This window comes from Crotalus tigris, unplaced genomic scaffold (genome assembly GCF_016545835.1).
Source record: "Crotalus tigris isolate CLP2741 ecotype Arizona unplaced genomic scaffold, ASM1654583v1 scf7180000017551.9496454, whole genome shotgun sequence".
NCBI classification, from domain to species: Eukaryota; Metazoa; Chordata; class Lepidosauria; order Squamata; family Viperidae; genus Crotalus; species Crotalus tigris.
In genome coordinates, this window is record NW_024096469.1 from 7542637 (window position 1) to 7559729 (window position 17093).

Sequence of the window (17093 nt, forward strand, 5' to 3'; positions counted from 1 at the left end):
TCCAAAAATAAATCCTTGCCCAGGTCCTTTTTCACAAGAGGAATATTTCTTTTAAAAAACAAAAGTGTGCGCTTCTGCCAAGTTCATTACATGAAAGTGAGAGGAGGGTAAATCAGGAAAAATCTAAAGGTAGGCTAGAAAAATGTGGGATAGACAGCATCACCACCAAATTTGCAACCCGTGGTCTTTAGATATTCTTTTTTCTGTTTCTTTTCTTTTCTCTTCTTTCTCTTTTCCTTTGTATTTCTTTTCTTTGTATTATTTTCTTTTTCTGATTTCAGTTTGTATCATCTTTTAGTATTGTAAAACTATTTAATTAAAAAGTATATCTTTAAAAAAAGAAATATTCCTGTCACCTTACTAACAATATATGGACATCTTAAAATTTTCTATCATTCCCATCTTTAATAAACATTCTACCAAATTCATTTATATGCACTAGTTTTTAGTGCATGCATATATAACTTGCAATCATTCACTCTATTTTCTATGTCAAGTAAACTATCTTCAGCTTTGTTATGTTAAGTTTTCAGCCACCATCATAGCATCATCTGCATACAAAATAAACATGCATTCCCACCAACCTATCCCTAATGTCATACAAGCAATCTTTACACTGTACATTTATCCATAAATATGTTAAATAATCAAGAGGACATCTGACTTCTTTGTCTTATTTCCCACTCAGTCTCAAACTATTTGCAAAGTGTTTCATTATGTACATACTTCCATCATATACCACTCTAATGCATTCAACAATCACCCTTTAAATCCCTAAATGTTCAAAACAGTTTATCATACTGTTTCTCTCAGTCAACAGTTAACTTTCTCATGGTATCGACACAATTTTGAATAACAGAAAGATTATTGAGCCACTCTGCACTTTTCAATTTTGCTCATTGATATAGCTTCAGTCAGAATTCTGCCCAATACACTGTAGCCTTACCATTTTTCAACATTTTGGCAGCATTTGTAACTTCTTTTTCATCTTTATTTTCTTGGGCACTAATATGTATCTCATTTGTTACAGTTCTATTCTTTGACATATCACTATCCTTCCTGTACAAATCCCTTAAATGCATCTTTCACCACTTCCTCAATTTCAGTTCCATTCCAAATAATTTCATTGCTTTTATTTGTAATCGTATTCACTCGGCAGTGGGTTCCTTATTTAATCCTTGCATGCACTTCCAAAACATTTTAAAAATGTTTACCAAAATCTTTCTGCCTCTTTTGATTTTAACCTTTCCTTTTCCTCTTTGACTACCTTTTATTTACTGTATACACATATTTTTGGTATATTTCTCTCATTTCATTTTTGCTGCAGCCCTTCAGGGAGAAGGTTAGTAAGGACGAGTGTGCTATCAAATACCCAAATTTTTACTGTAAGAGCGCTGCATAACTTCGGGCATGGCTTGTAACTCCCTTAATTAAGCACCGTCATAATTTTGAACAGTCACTAAACAAGCAGTTGTTAAGTGAGGACTGCCTGTATCCTCACCCTGGCATTTTAGATGTACCGAAACATCTACTTTACTCCTGCTTGTCCTCTTATTTTCATTTCTTCCAACTTTCCCAACATTACAGACTTCTCAAGAGAACTGGTTCCTTGCATTTTGTGTCTAAAATATCGTAGCTTGAACTCTGGATTGATTTGTTATAAGGTCAGATTGCTTGTCTTCTTGGATATCTATAGTATTCACAAATGTCTTTTCCAATATTAAAATGCAAAAGTGACAATATTTTTTCTATCCTGTTCCTGTTTCCTCTATGTCCAGTTTTTTTTTTATGTATCATGCTTTTAATACAAACTTAAAAAAAATCTGGAACAATAGAAACTGTACAGATTTGATCAACCTTTGTTGTTTTTAACTAAATCTTTAGACATGCCAATATCCTGTTCCAAAATATTGCACAACATTCCGAATACAAAACGCTGATTGTATTCCTCCTTTGCTAGAGAAAAAAAGAAAAAAGAACCCCACCCCCTCTGAATCCCTACTCAATGGCCCTCTGCCTGTAAAAAACAAAACAAAAACAAGAAAACCAAAGAGACGAACAAGAACAGCATGGACCTCTGCATTAAAAAACATACATAATTATGTCCTCTTTGTGTTCATCCGTCCACTTTAGATCACGTTATTGATTCACTCTTCAAAAAGGGTCAGGAAGGAGGGAAGCAAGGGAAAAAGGAGCTTTCACTGCTGCTTTTTTAAAATTTTCCTGAAAAAATATTTTTCTCTCCTCTAAGAAAAAATTTTGAAAAGAAAAGTTTCATTTTGTAGGTTAGAAATATACATATATTATATATACCTCTTACATTTTACAAATGTAGAAAATTATTCAATATAAACAGACAACAAAAAATTAACACAAACCCATAAAAATAAAAGTTTAAAAAATATTTTTTCTTCCTATGAAACCAGGTAAATTAGTGCAGGTCTTAAAAATAAAATTGCAGCCAAACATCCAACTCTTGAGACAAGAAGACCAAAAAAGAGGCCGTGAGTTTCATTGTTGTCAGCACTGGAAATGCTTCTGAAGCACAGTTATATGTTGCTTTAGGAAATAGAGGTTGGTCCCTCCCCCTTTCTTCCTTGTGCATGTAGACTTCTTTACCAAAAGCGTGTATAATAAAGCAGTGTCAAACATTGCAGTGTCAAACATCACAAACTGCAGGTGCTAAGTGAGACTTCCTCCCTATTATTCTAAACCTTAGAAGGGTATGCATATAATCCCTAAAAGCAGGTTTGTTTTGGACGTTTTTTTTACGTCCAGTTTTTGTATTCATAGGGTATCACAGGAAAAACCTGCCACAATTTTGATCCTTATAGGTATAGACAGAATACAGCGCCTGAATATCTTTTCCAAGATCATCAGTGATACCCCACTAAGTGCTAGTCTGCAGGGTGTTTCTTTGACTACTGGTTCTTGTACTATTAATAGCCAATTCTTAAAAGCAGAGGCTATCCATCAATTCAATTGTCAGTTCTAAAGCCGATTGTGGTACCTGTTGCTTTTAGTTTGGTCTTTATATTTAATTATAGTTCCTTTTTTCACTGTGCTTCCTGGACTTTCATTAATAGACATTGCAGATCATTTGCAATTCCATCTATCAGAGTAATGTCACCAACATAGCACAGGTAATTGCTTCATCCATGTTTAAAACCCTGCTGATTTTGTTTCAATCCAGCCTCCCTCAATATATTTTGAATAAAGAAGAGAAGAGTATATAACCTTGTCTCATTCATCTGCTGCAGCAGCGTGTTTTGTGATATTTTATGTGGACTATCTTGTTCATAGGTTTATTTCCTGTAGTCTTCTAAAATGGTTTAATAATAATTTATTGCTCCCAGCAACTCTGGGTGGTTCAAATTGTTAAAAACATTTTAGAACAACAACAACAACAACATCAACAACAACAATATCCTCCCTAAAACAAATAGATCTAGAGGGGAACAAAAAAGAAGAAAAGGGAGAGGTCAGTCATCCTATCCAAAAGTAATGACCATTGTACTGATATAATTTTAGTTCCGAGTACTAGAGGTTTTTTGAATAAAAAATATATTCTAAAGTGTCTTGAATGTTGACATGTATATTGTACAGTATTTCATTATACTCCTTCCATTTCTGTTTGATTTTTTTTGTCCAATCAGTTTGAGGTTGAAACCTCTTTAGTAAGAGTTTCCTTATTTTTGTGTGTCTGTTTCCATTTTTGATGTCTTCACAGATGTCTTTGTAATACTGTTCTTTGTCCTTTCCAACAGCATTCTGAAATTCTTCGTTAAGTTCCTTCCTAAAATATTAGTTTTTTGGGCTTTTAGTTTTTCTTCTGTTCTTGGCAATTTCCACCATTTGTTCTGAAATCCAGTTTGCTTTTTTCTGTTTCTTGGTACTGGGCAGTCTCTTTTCATATTTATCCTTAAAAAATTTGATCGCATTCCATAGTTCATCTAATTTTCTGTCAGTGAGGATCAGGACCTCAAAGCGATTACTGAGGTTCTCCTTGAAAACAGCAAACATTTTGTGAAAACGTTTAGTTTTAGCTTGACTGGAGTTGACACATGAGCAATCATAATCTCTTCCATAATTAACCCATGGCCAAGTGTAGAATGTCAAGAGGATGACCTTGATATAGAGAGGAGTGATCTGTTATCAAACCAGCAAAGGTCAAAATATGGTTTAAGTCAAAAATAAGAATGTATGTGTAAATGTCTCATCCTTTAACTCATGAATATAACAATGGGAGGAAGTAAGGCATAATCAGGCTTGCAAGATTCTGTTACTGTAGTGCAGGGATCTTCAAACCTGTCCCTTTTATGACTTGTGGACTTCAACTCCCAGAATTCCTCAGCCAGGAATTCCTCTGGGAGTTGAAGTCCACAGGACATAAAAGGGCCAAGTCTGAAGACACTGGCTGTAGTGCATCTGAATAAGAACATGAAATTTCTTTGCTATTATGTCTTGAGATGTCTAAAGAATGTGATAACAATTAATACATCTCCAGATTGGCAGAAAATGATGAATTGTTCTCCTAGTTCATTTCTGTTCCTAGATCATTCAGCCCAATTATGTTATCCTCTGTACTATTTCCAGCCTTGGCATTCCTTTATCATGCTTGAATGTTGCCTATTTCAGATTGAACCTGGCCATAAAACTTGCCATCTTCCTCTTTTTTCGTATCAATTTTTGGAGCATAAACTTGGATAACCATCATATTAAAGGATTGTATTGTCTGACTTAACTATATCCTTCCCGGCAGTCAAAGAAATGATGTTCTTTTTCTGCTTTTTGTGTTCTGAGTAATATAAATAGTATGATCTTTTGATTGAATGTATTCCTCTCCATATTGCCTAAGTTATCAACTTTAGTCAATTCATTTCACCTTTCACTGTTTTGAACTTCCTCATGTTCATTCTTCTTACATTCTATGTAATTCTGTTTGCAGCTTTGGGTTTTATTTTCCTGCATGGCAAGATTAGCAATTGGATGGCCAGAAGTCTTTAACCTAACCACATCATGAATCCCCTTAGCATTCCAGAAAATCCTCAGGTCTTCCTCAGTACCTCTCTCTCTCTCTCTCTCTCTCTCCTCCTCCCTCTCTCTCTCTCTCTCTCTCTCTCTCTCTCTCCCTCCCTCTCTCTCTCTCTCTCTCTCTCCTCCTCCCTCTCTCTCTCTCTCTCTCTCTCTCTCTCCCTCCCTCTCTCTCTCTCTCTCTCTCTCTCTCACACACACACACACATATCTATCTATCTATCTATCTATCTATCTATCTATCTATCTATCTATCTATCTATCTATCTATCTATCTATCTCTAACTCTCATCTATAATGTATCCATTCTAGTGGAGCCTGGCTTGTTCATGTTCAGAGTTTTGTTTGTTATTGTCCTCCTAAATCTCATGCCTTCATCCCCCAAAGACTGTGTCAATGGCAAAATCAGGCAGGAGACAGGAACCTGTCATAATGCCAGCATTCAAAGTTTCAACTAACTTCTCCTAATTAGGAAAGTTTAAAAGAAAGTTTTCCATTTGAATGCTTCCCCCCCCCCAAAAAAAGAAACTTGAAATGTGTCATCACAGCGGTATGCTAGGCACAATTCTTCCAACTTCTCTCCCCCCCCCCAGATCCTCTTGAAATCTTTCATGTTGCATAATAAATGTCATGCAAGTTATGACTGTCTGGTAACTTGTCATTAGTGGAATGAAGGTTCTGACTTAACATGAAATCAATTTTTTTTTTTTAAAAAAAAGCCAAAATCATGTTATGGTGTCCAAATAATGTTCCATATCTATAAGAAAAATGGATGTTTAATGATCAACACTGCTTCCACTTTTACTAATTAAGTCATAGAAACCCAGGTTCCTCTCCAATCCTTGTTCATTTTTCTCAGTCTAAGAACAGATTTTACATCCTAGGTTGCAAATGTGGAAATGTTCCTTTTTAAATATGGACTGACAAGGCAAAGAGTTAGATCTGCCCAAACCTAAGATCTTGAGGGCCTCTCTGTACTGGTGACCTCTCTTCTTGGGTTGTGGGTGTTATCCTCACTGAAATAGTGGTCCATCTGCTGTCATTCTCTGGATTTTTTTTTTCAGCTTCACGGTTTCCTTGCTGTTCACAACTCATGGTGCTGAATATTTTTTTCTTGGTTCCTTTAACTTCTTTATCCCCTTCTTTGAGCCTCACAACCTAGTCCAGTGATGGCGAACCTTTTAGAGACCGAGTGCCCAAACTTCAACCCAAAATGCACTTATGTATTGCCGGGTGCCAGGTGAGTGTGGCCCGCCGGGTGGGCATGGCTACAGTGCTCATGGCAGATGGGTGGGTGTGGCCAGAGTGGGCGTGGCCAATGTTGTTCTTGGGGAGGGATGCCGGCAGGGTTGGGGGAGATCCAGGGGTCTCTGGCGGTGGGGTGGTGGGTAGGAGACTGTGGGGTGAGTGAGGCAGGGCGGGGGTGCCATGTCGCAGGGCAAGGCGAGACAGGGGCCGGGGTGGCTGCTGCCTGACACCATCGGCCCCCACACACAAAGGCCAGCAAGTGCATGGGTGCTGGGATGCATCCAGCCACGTGGGACCTCATCAAGTTAGTGGGCGGCTGATTGAAGAGGGTGGTTGCCATCTCTGGGGCATGGCATGTGTGCCCACAGAGAGGGCTCCGAGTGCCGCCTCTGGCACATGTGCCATAGGTTCACCACCACTGACCTAGTCATTCCTAGCCTCTGGAGAGGCACAAATGACAAACTTTGTATTCCAATTACAATAATGTTTGCTCCCTTCTTTCAGGAAAGATGTCTACTCAAGAGTGTACCAACGAGCTAATGATGATGCAGAATGGCCGGTACTATGGATTTATCAAGAAAAGATGTAAACTACCATCCCTGAAACAGACATAAATAAGTAATTTATACTCTAGCTCTTTTTAAAAAAGTATTTGGGTTCCTTAATTACTCCGGTCCATACTGTAATCTCAATGTGACTTGTCTGTATTTGTATCTTGGCTAATTTTTCTTTAGCAGCTACAGACATTCCACCCACCAGGATGTTCCTAGAAACACTTCTCACAACATCCTGATTTTATTAAAATTTTCCATGCCATCCTCAATTGTGTGTGAACCAACCCCAAAGATTTTGCTTCTTTTAAACGTCATTGCATGTGCTTCCTCAGCAAAAAGTCTCCCAAATAATTTTCCATTTTAATTTCAGGGCAAAATTAGGTGATGAACCTCAGACGTTATTGCACTTGGACACAAGGAACTGGGAGAATAAACAAGGTTTCCAGCAAAAAGGTGAATTCTGTAAAGGGTTTATTCTAAAGTAGCAAGGCAAGCGGTTATGGAATCCAAATGCTTGTGAAAATGTTTTGACTAGCCATTGGGAAGATGAAGCTTATTCTAAGAATGGTGGCAGGCTGGAAAAAGTTGTTTCAAGGTATGTAGGACAAGATAGACATTTATTGAGTTGTTTTGTGTGGTGGCTGTATGAAGGTATTTCTAGTGATATGGAATGTTTTTGGAGCTGAGGATGCATAGACCAAGAGAGGTCAAAGCAGGTTCATGCTTCTGGCTGTGACTTGAAATTGAGGATCTGGTAAATCCCTTCTACTCCTGATTCTACAATTCATTTCTAACAGAAACAAAGTGTCACAGCAAAGATTTGAACATGTTTGTAGATGCTCTGCTCAGAGAGCTGGGATAATGCACTGGGGAAATAAGTGTAAATGAATGCTGGGGAGAAAGAGTGTGCATGAGAGAAAAAAACTTATTTCATCAAAAGCCAGGAGTCTGGAGCAAAAAATTAAATGGAATAGAACAGTGCAATAACAGTGTTTCATCAGTCAGCAGGCAAGATCCATGGCACCAAATATTTTGGCTTTGAGACTAATTTTGTAAGCCTTGATAGCCTGCCAAAACCCAATAAATAATTCGAAGGGAGCCTGGGGTTGTATGACTTTTGAGTAACAAACCAGAAAAGAAGTTGCTTTTGGAAGGAATCCTTGCTGGCACCATCCTGCAGTCATGTTAGCATGGGGGGACAGGCAGGGAGGCTGGTCATGTAGGGAGCGCATTCCATCTGGCTTCATAAAATACCAATTATCAGTTGCAATGTGAGAATGAGACAAGATGATCTGCAAGAGTTTGTTGCAGGCTTTCAGAAAATCTATACAGGCAAGTGATGAGGACTAAGAAACAAAAGGTCACTTTTACCTGGCCTAAGCAAAGATAGTAGGTAGCATGGGAGGACCGTGCCCTTTGGAAGCAATTTGGCAGACTGCATTTAAAGGATGGGTGGGGATTTGAGCACTTGATTTATCAGGCAGATCTCAAATCTCAAACTGTGTGGAGTATTTTTTCTCTCTTCCTGACATCCCTCTGCTTTCCTGATACTCTCTTCTTTCTCTCTTTCCTTCTGCACCACCAGAATGGATCAGATTAATCTCCCCAGAAGTCTGAACTAATTTTCTACAGAATATTGTAAAATCTAAGCATGTTCAGTTGGGTTGAGGCTCTGAGAAATTAGCCAGAGAGCCAAATGTAGCCCCAAGATCATTGGCATAGCAGGATTATAATTCAGTTTGATGTAGCCTGCTCAGAACTACATAAAGCATGTAAAAAAAAAAAAGGATGAGGTTTGAACACATGATTCATGGCATTTTCTATTTTGACCCTTGTGGATGCCTTTTTTTAATGCATAATAAAGAAGATATTTTTTGAAGGTTTTCTAACTCCAAATCTTACCATGACAATCAAATAACTTCACTATTGTGTTTTTGTGGGGTGAGAAACCATTGATGAGAGGAGCATTGATTATTATGACTCTTTTCATTTGAATGAAATGAAATCATAACACCTACATTTAGACAAAATGCACACACATGCATGTGCTTATTCAGTTTATAAGGAAATAGGGTCTGTGTGGAAAGAGAAGTGAGGAAGTTACATGCAACCAGCACCAGTAATTGTAAAGGAAGACATGAGAAAGCTCAAATCATAGAGAAGTGGAAGGAAAGAAACAGCATAGAGGAGGAGAATAGAGAACAATGGTATTCTCTCAGAGGACTTCTCCAGAATTGCTAGCCAGCAAATCAATGAAGATTCTCAGTCATCCAGAGTTGTCTGGAAGTTGAGTCAGGGCAACTGAACTTCTTTTCAAGGCGAAGAAAAAGAATGATGATGAGGAAGAGGAAGTCTAGTTTCCATGACTCAACTTCCAAATACTAGCCAATAAGGTTGATTAGACGTTCTCAAAGTTATAGGTGTAAGACATTTGGAGGACACAGATTGAAGATGGCTGAACAAAAGTGAGACTGTAGAGTCCTTGGTGTTCTCTGAGCTTGGTTGTTTGCTTGCAGACATTTTTCTACCCAGTTAGGTAACATCTTCAGTGCTAGAAGGGAATGGAGTTTGCTCTCCTTTTTAATGTACCAGTGGCTTGTTCTGTCAGTGCTGATGGGAGATTTGTTGAGACTCAAATCTCCAACAGAGACTCATAATAGATAAGGAAGAAAAGCTTTGAGAAGGCATTTAGCAGCACATCAGGGCCTAGACTAGCACATTAATTATATTCCCAATCTAATTATTCTAAAATGAATAATTAGTATAGGCTTACAAACAAACCCCAAATATCATATATATTAAAATCAGAGCCCTTTATTCCCTGCCCAAAAGATCCAGTGTCTATATACTGTAAATTTACTCATGTATGAAAGTACTATTCTAAAATAAATGACTGTGGTTATATTAGAACATCTGATAGTTATTATCATGTGGCTTTTTACTCTTGATTATAGAGTTTCTTGCCAGACTTATGGATTCTTCTAATGGAAGAATCTATACATTAGCAAGAAAAACTAATGAGAAGGTGAATCAATGAGGAACTTCAATAATTATTAGCAGGGGAAAAATGAATATCCTTAGTAGAGAAAAACTTTTACAATCCAAAATGGCTCTCCTATACTATGAAAAATAGATTTGTTTTAATGGGTCAACAAAATTATCATTGCTTTCCACATCATTAGATGCTTAACAAGAGGAGTAATTACATAGAAACTTACATATACACGTAGTGAGTGCCACGTAAAGATCATGAAACAAATCTGTTGTTGCTATCTTTTTATACCAGGCTAACTATATTTTCTGTATTTATGAATCAACCTTATATAATTGCCCATCTCACAAAATATGACTCTGATTGGACTAGTTTTCTCTGAATTTATTAATAGGATCATTTGTTTCAAAAGTACCATGCCATTTGTTTGTGCACACTGCTGCTTTTATATTTTTGTGATTGTTTTTATTGTGCTATTCTATAATTTTAGTGGTAAAGTTTGGAAGAATTGCTATCATGTTTTAAAAATCTCTCTTGCATCCTGCTTTAGTCTCCCAGGATGAAGGCTGGGATGAAAATACTTCAAACAAACAAACTAGGTAAATAAAATGTAATCCAAAACTGGAGGTTTTCTCTCCTCTTTCCTTTGTGACTGAAGTTTGTGCTTTTGTTGTTTTGCTGTTGCTTAGTTTCATCCTGAAGAATTATTCTGGATGCTAAAGTTTTCAATCAGTTATAGCTGGTTTTTGCCCTGATATCCTGAATCATTTGTGTCAATTTATCAATTTATCCTAAAGTAAGGATATATAACCATTAATGTCATCATGGTTAAAGAGTAGAACACAGTATTCCCCCCCCCCCCTTCCTCTTGCAATTATATCTGGAGGCAGAATGAGATAATGATTGCAAGGTATCAGTGAATTCCATGAAGACTTTCCTTTAGTTCAGCTGTGCTTTGCTGGCTGTAGGGCAGTTATAGCTATTAAGAAATGTCCTGGATTCCATTTAATAACCGGATTCAGTCATCACACCAAGTTGCTAATGTGGTTGATTTGATTTGCATTAGCTAGTTGGACAAATGCCGCCATCAAGGCTTATGTAATATGCAGTGGTGGGATTCAAATATGTGAACAACCGGTTCTCTGTGTGGATGCCACTTCCAGAAGTCCGTTCTGGGCCTGGGCAACAAAAAATTATCTACTGATTCTGCCAAACTGATGCGAACCGGCTGAATCTCACCACTGATAATATGGTTAAGATGAATCATGGCCAAGTACTATTTATGTACCAATCAGTCTATCAACTGCTTTCCCTCATTCGCTTTCCCATAATGCGAGCTTATGTCTTGAATTTCAAACTGCCTCTTGGTGTTATCTTTGCTGTTACCAAAGAGACCCTGCATATGCCTGCACACGCCTCCTCTCTGATTTTATCTCTTTGTAACCCACAGCACCATCGTCCATTACCTGGGTTAAAGACTGATAGAAAGCACTTGAAAACACAATCAGTGTTATCTAAAATGAAGAGATGCTTATTCTTTGCTGGTAAGAGGGTTTTATTTCCCAGAAGATGGAACCCTGGGTTGCAACTTAAAAAAAAAACAACTTAAAAAAATGTTTTGGCCAGTTCTGACTGGAAACTAGAGGATGTTATGTAAAAAGAGCAAATTAACATCATAGCAGGGGGCAGAAGTCTCTGTCAGAATTCAGTTGAACTCACATTCCAATCTATAAACCTTAACACTTTTGTTAGAAAGATGGAAGCTATTTCTCATACTGAAGAGGTTATCCTTAAGAAAAAAAAGTATGAAAAATAATTATGTAAATAATAATGTAATAATATTGAAATTATGCCTGGCCATCAAGTAGGATATAAATGTAAGATTCACACAGAGAGCATTAGTATTACTACTATAAGTATCCTTTTCAGGTCATAGGTCCAATTGAAACAGAAGTAATACAAGTAGAGGTATGTTTTCCTGCGGGATACTGTATTAAACCTATATGTCCATTCTAGTTTTTCTATTTTCTTCAATAAGCGTCATACATCATTTCCTGGCTACTAAGCATTTTCAACCCACTTCTAGAATATTTCTGTCTAGACATGTTTATGTACATCTTTTTTTTTTCACCTCCCCTTTGTTTAAGATAAAATACTTCGTCTACTGTGGTATACAAATTTCACTGTTTCCTTGAGAATATATCTTTTCAATATATATGTTTCTTATTTGCCCCGCTTTGGCTCCAGTTCAATCACTACTCATTGCCTGAATTTCCTATTAATGATTAAGAAAAGAGACGTGCACATTTGATAGTCCTAATGGTGATGTTATCTTGAATCATATCTTTATATATTCAGAAATGACAGCACTGGTCATTTACTAAGATCCTCCTTATGAATAGTATTATTATGACGAGATGCTTAAGAATTGTTTCTTTTTGAATATATGGCAAAATAACAAAAAGAAAAAAAAACATAATTGGAATAATAGAATACCACAACTAAGAAGCATAATGGAAACATCAAAGAATGTGCTGCAAGCAGCTAAAAGGAAAAAAATGCTGAGCCTTTAATATGTGCATGCTTTGAAGAAAAAAATATGTATGAATCCTAAAAGGATTATGTTCAGAATTTCAAAAGTCCTGACCTGATTTTGATTTATTACTAATTAAATGCAAGTCTGGTATTAAACACCAGCTCTCTCTACCTGTTGATGAAATTCTGACATGAATCAGATTTTAGAATACAGGTCATCCTCCCCATTGACTTTGCTTGTCAGAAAGTGGCAAAAGGTGATCACATGACCCCAGGGCACTGCAACTGTCGTCAATATGAGCCAGTGGCCAAGCGTCTGAATTTTGATCACGTGACCACGGAGATGCTGCAGTGGTCATACGTGCAAAAAAGGGTCACCTTTTCCAGTGCCATTGTAACTTCGAACAGTCACTAAATGAACTGTTATAAGTCAAGGACTACCTGTAATGAATTACTAGTACACAAAGGTTCAGCTATGAGTTGCTTAGATTTGTTAGTGGGAGATCCGCCAACAGATACTAAAATATACCCAAAGTATATTTTGAAGGAATCATCAAGTTGCCTTTATGCAAGACACAAGTACTGTAGCATCCTTCCAGTTTTCTTTTCTGCTAGGTAGCACTAAATGTTTTATTGCTTCACACTCGAAGTGACGCACAACCATTATGATAAATAACCATGCTGCATGAATCTCTCTAATCTTTGTTTTTTAAAGTGCCCAAGTTTATGGCCATTACTATACTTCTGAAAGTCCATTCTACAAGCTGAGAGAAGACATAGTTCCCTTGTCTAATTCTAAATTACAATTTAGACAAGAATTCTAATTCTTGTCTAAATCTATTCAATTTCAATAGATCACCCCTAGATTCTAATATCATGAGAAGAGAAAAGATTTTACCTTATCTATTTCCCTACTTTCTGCCCACAGTTTCAGAATCTTGATTATATTTCCCATTTCTTGTTTTTTTTATAAGCTTGATCAACTTTAGCAAGTTATTTTTTTTCCCCTCAGAGTACAGCTGCTCCAAGCTTTTGATTGCTCTGCTTAGGCTTTTCAGAATAATTCCAGCCCTATGATATCCATTTTGAGGTGTGATAAAGAAAAATATTCACAGTGTGCTAAGTGGGATTGCATCATCCATTTATATAACGATATTACATATTGGCTGTTTTATTTTCAGTTCCAGCAGCTGAACACTGAGCTCTCCGCTACTCTATCACTCCAAGATCTCTGTGGTGACTGCTGCTTTAGATGTCTATTTGCACTCAAGTGCAGTATGAATGTTTGTATACTTCCCTGCTAGAAACAGCGCGCAAAAATACTTCTGCAGCTCATAGCTGTCTTCGTTAATCTCTCCACCCCCACAGAACATTGGAAAGTAATTATGCAATGGCGTTCTGTCTATCTGTCCATCAGTAGAATCACTCTTCCAAGCAGTACAGAAGAGCAAAACCAAATTTGATACGGTGGGAGAACTCAACAAAAGAAAGGTGGGGTTTGAAGATAGACTAGATCAGGGGTAGGCAACCTCGGCTCTTTTATGACTCATGGACTTCAACTCCCAGAATTCCTGAGTCAGCTATTCTGGGAGTTGAAGTCCATGAGTCATAAAAGAGCCGAGGTTGCCTATCCCTGGACTAGATCCTTCCATGCATCTCTGCTGGAGTGGCGATTGGGCAGGGACTCCGAATGCTGCTGACTCACCCATTATAAACCCCCTTTTTTTCTCCCAGCTCACATCTCCAAATGTAGGCAGCCTGCACTATGCTTCACAGAGTGTGCACACCCACATACCACACATGGATATGCAACCTGTGAAGAAAGGAGACACATACATGCACACCCAAACTCAACAGAATATTTCATTACCACAAAGAAAATGCAGATGTCTCCTATAATCATGCCTGGGAAAGGGGCTATTAAAAAAAAAAAGGTCAATGTTTCCCCTGTATAGTCATGTCTGACCTTGGGGAGGGTGTGTGCTCATCTCCATTTCTTAGCCGAGGGAGCCAATGTTGTCCAAAGACGTTTTCATGGTCATGTGGCATGACTTTATGCTGAATGCTATTATCTTCCCACTGAAGTATATCTATTAATCTACTTGCATTTGCATGCTTTCAAACTGCTAGGTGGGCAGGAGATAGGGCAAGTACCGTGCTTGGATCTTGAACTGCCAACTTTCTGGTCAACAAGCCCAATGCCTTAACAGTTTAGCTATCCTAAATAATCTTGCATTATAAGCAAACATCGCCATTTTGCCACTCATCCCTAACTAACTCTACAATATGATGCCTTTTGAGAAACTTTTTGACAATCTTTAAAATCTCTGAAAGGCTGGAGAAGTTTGCAGAAGCCATGTTGCTCCTTTACCAGCCTATTCTTTTTTCTGTTTGGCAATTTAATCATTAATAATGTTTCCTGTCCAGTTACCCAGATACATGGATCTCTTTTTTAAAAAATGGTGATTTGTTGGTGGTTTGATTGTTTTCTGTTTGTTAGAAAGACTGTTGTAGGGTGATCATACGAATCCATAATTCAGAGTTTTTCCCTTGCACTTTAACGTGGATCTTCTGCTGGAAAATTATACGGATAGAATAGAATAGAATAGAATAGAATAGAATAGAATAGAATAGAATAGAATAGAATAGAATAGAATAGAATAGAATAGGACCTTGGAAGTCTTCTAGTCCAGCCCCCTGCTCGAGCAGGAGAACCTATATCATCGTAGACAAGTGACTGTCCAGCCTCTTCTTTAAAAACTCTAGTGATGGAGCCCCCGCGATTTCTGGAGGAAAGCTGTTCTACTGGTTAATTGTCCTCACTGTCAGGAAGTTTCTCCTTAATTCCAGGTTGTAACTGAATAGTCCAACACCAGAATTGCAGGAGGGATAATTTCCCTCATTGTTGTTTCTCTCACCAAGGGGATGAAGCTGAGACTCTTGCAGTTTCTTTTAATCAAGTCTTCTACCAGATCTTTAGAATGCTACATTGTACTGCTGATTTTGAAATTCTGGTCACAGGTATCCCAAACATCTATGGGAATAAATCTGTCTGGTTCTCTGGAACTCCTGAAACAAGATTGAATGTCTATAAATAGGAGAGCAGCTCTCTTTCCATTTCCCTTGTTTATTTATTTTGCAAACAATTCTTTAAAAAGAAATAGGGCAAACTCCAATATCAAAACTCTCTCAGAGAGAAGAGGTGTTTTGGTAGAATTGTTTGCACTTAATGGTGAAGAGCCCAGCTCCAAGACGGTGTTTCCCTGACAACCAGAAAATAGGAGGCAATGAAAATGGGAGGGGAGAGTTGACTTTTGGAAGATGTCATTACCTGTGTCTGTTAAAGCAGAAACTGATGTGTAATTTCTGGTGGCTTATTAGAGCAATGTGGCCTTTGTCATCCTAAACTGCATCTTGAGGGTCATTTCTTCACTGTTTCCCATTTTCATTTCCTAATTTTTGTTATTTCCTGGTGAAGAAGGTATGTGGTAACTTGGTTTTCTTCTGTGAAATAACATACCTCCCTCGTGATCTAAATGTTAGATCTCTTAGAAGTAGAAAAGAGAAATTTTAGGCTCTAGTCAGTGGGTCTTAACCTGTGGGTTGTGACCCCTTTGGGGGTCGAACAATCCTTTCACAGGGGTCGCCTAAGACCATTGGAAAACACATATTTCCAATGGTCTTAGGAACGGAGACACCGCTCCGCATCCGTCTCCGCATGGCCTCCTCCGCCATTTGCAGAGAGAGAGACAGAGAGGCACTTTCGCTTCCCTTCTCTCTCTCAGGTGGACTTACCTCCTGCAGGGCTCCTGATTGGCCCTGAGCCCGGGTGCCCCACCCCCTGGGAAAAGTGCGGCCAGAGCCTCGTGGCCTTGGAGCTGCCCGGAGAAGTCCCGGGATCCGTGCTGGGAGCGGCCCGCTGGAGGCTCCACTGAGCAGGCCAGCCCTCCTGCAAGCCGTGGCCGAAGGGAGACCAACCCCTGTGATCCCCAGCCAGCCCGACCATTGGCCCCACTGGCTGAGAAGGCGCGCCGGAGTCCAGGCTGCCGGGAAGGAAGAAGGAGATGCAGCAATGGTAGGAGACGAGAGAAAGAGAGAGGAAAGAGAGAAAGAAAGAGAAAAGAGAGAAAGAGAGAAGAGAGAGACGAAAGAGAGAAAGAGAAGAGAGAGAGAGGAAAGAGAAAGAGAAAAGAAAGAAAGGAAAGAGAGAAAGAGGAAAGAGAGAGAAGAGGGAGAGGAAAGAGAAAAGAAAGAGAGGAAAGAGAAAGAGAGGAGAGAGAGAAAGAGAGAAAGAGGGAGAGGAATGGCATTTCTCCAACCAGGCTGGGCGGAGCCAGCAGAGCGGCCTTCCTGCCCCCCCTCCCAGGCCAGCTGGATGGGGGTTGGGGGTCATCACAACATGAGGAACTGTATTAAAGGGTCACAGCATTAGGAAGGTTGAGAACCACTGTCTAGATAAAGGGTCTTACTAAGTCATACTTCTGTATCAATAAACTGTATTACTTCAGAAATTTAGAGGCTGTTCTGCTCGTTCTTGGACTTGCAGCTTTTAATTCTGTCTCACTGGCAGATCTCACCAGTTCATGGAACTGTGGTTCTACCAGGAGATGACAAGATTGAGAATGTGATCAGACAATGTGCATCAGAAATCCATGCTACAAGTCCTCTAAGATCACTAAGACATATTGTCCCAATGCATACCTATAAAACTAGAAAAGATTTTTTTTCAA

The 17093-nt window shown here is 38.6% G+C and overlaps 1 long non-coding RNA gene across 2 annotated transcripts; it reads left to right on the forward strand.

Annotated features, from left to right (window-relative positions):
- Window positions 1-5236: 5236 nt before the first annotated feature.
- LOC120307581 lies at window positions 5237-13892 on the forward strand. Of its 2 annotated transcripts, XR_005556585.1 has the most exons (6): window positions 5237-6274; window positions 6787-6900; window positions 7207-7289; window positions 10379-10427; window positions 11279-11372; window positions 13545-13892. It is a non-coding gene; the product is annotated as an uncharacterized LOC120307581 (long non-coding RNA). The 2 variants fall into 2 exon arrangements; XR_005556584.1 differs by lacking the exon at window positions 5237-6274 and having other exon boundaries at window positions 6610-6900.
- Window positions 13893-17093: the final 3201 nt, after the last annotated feature.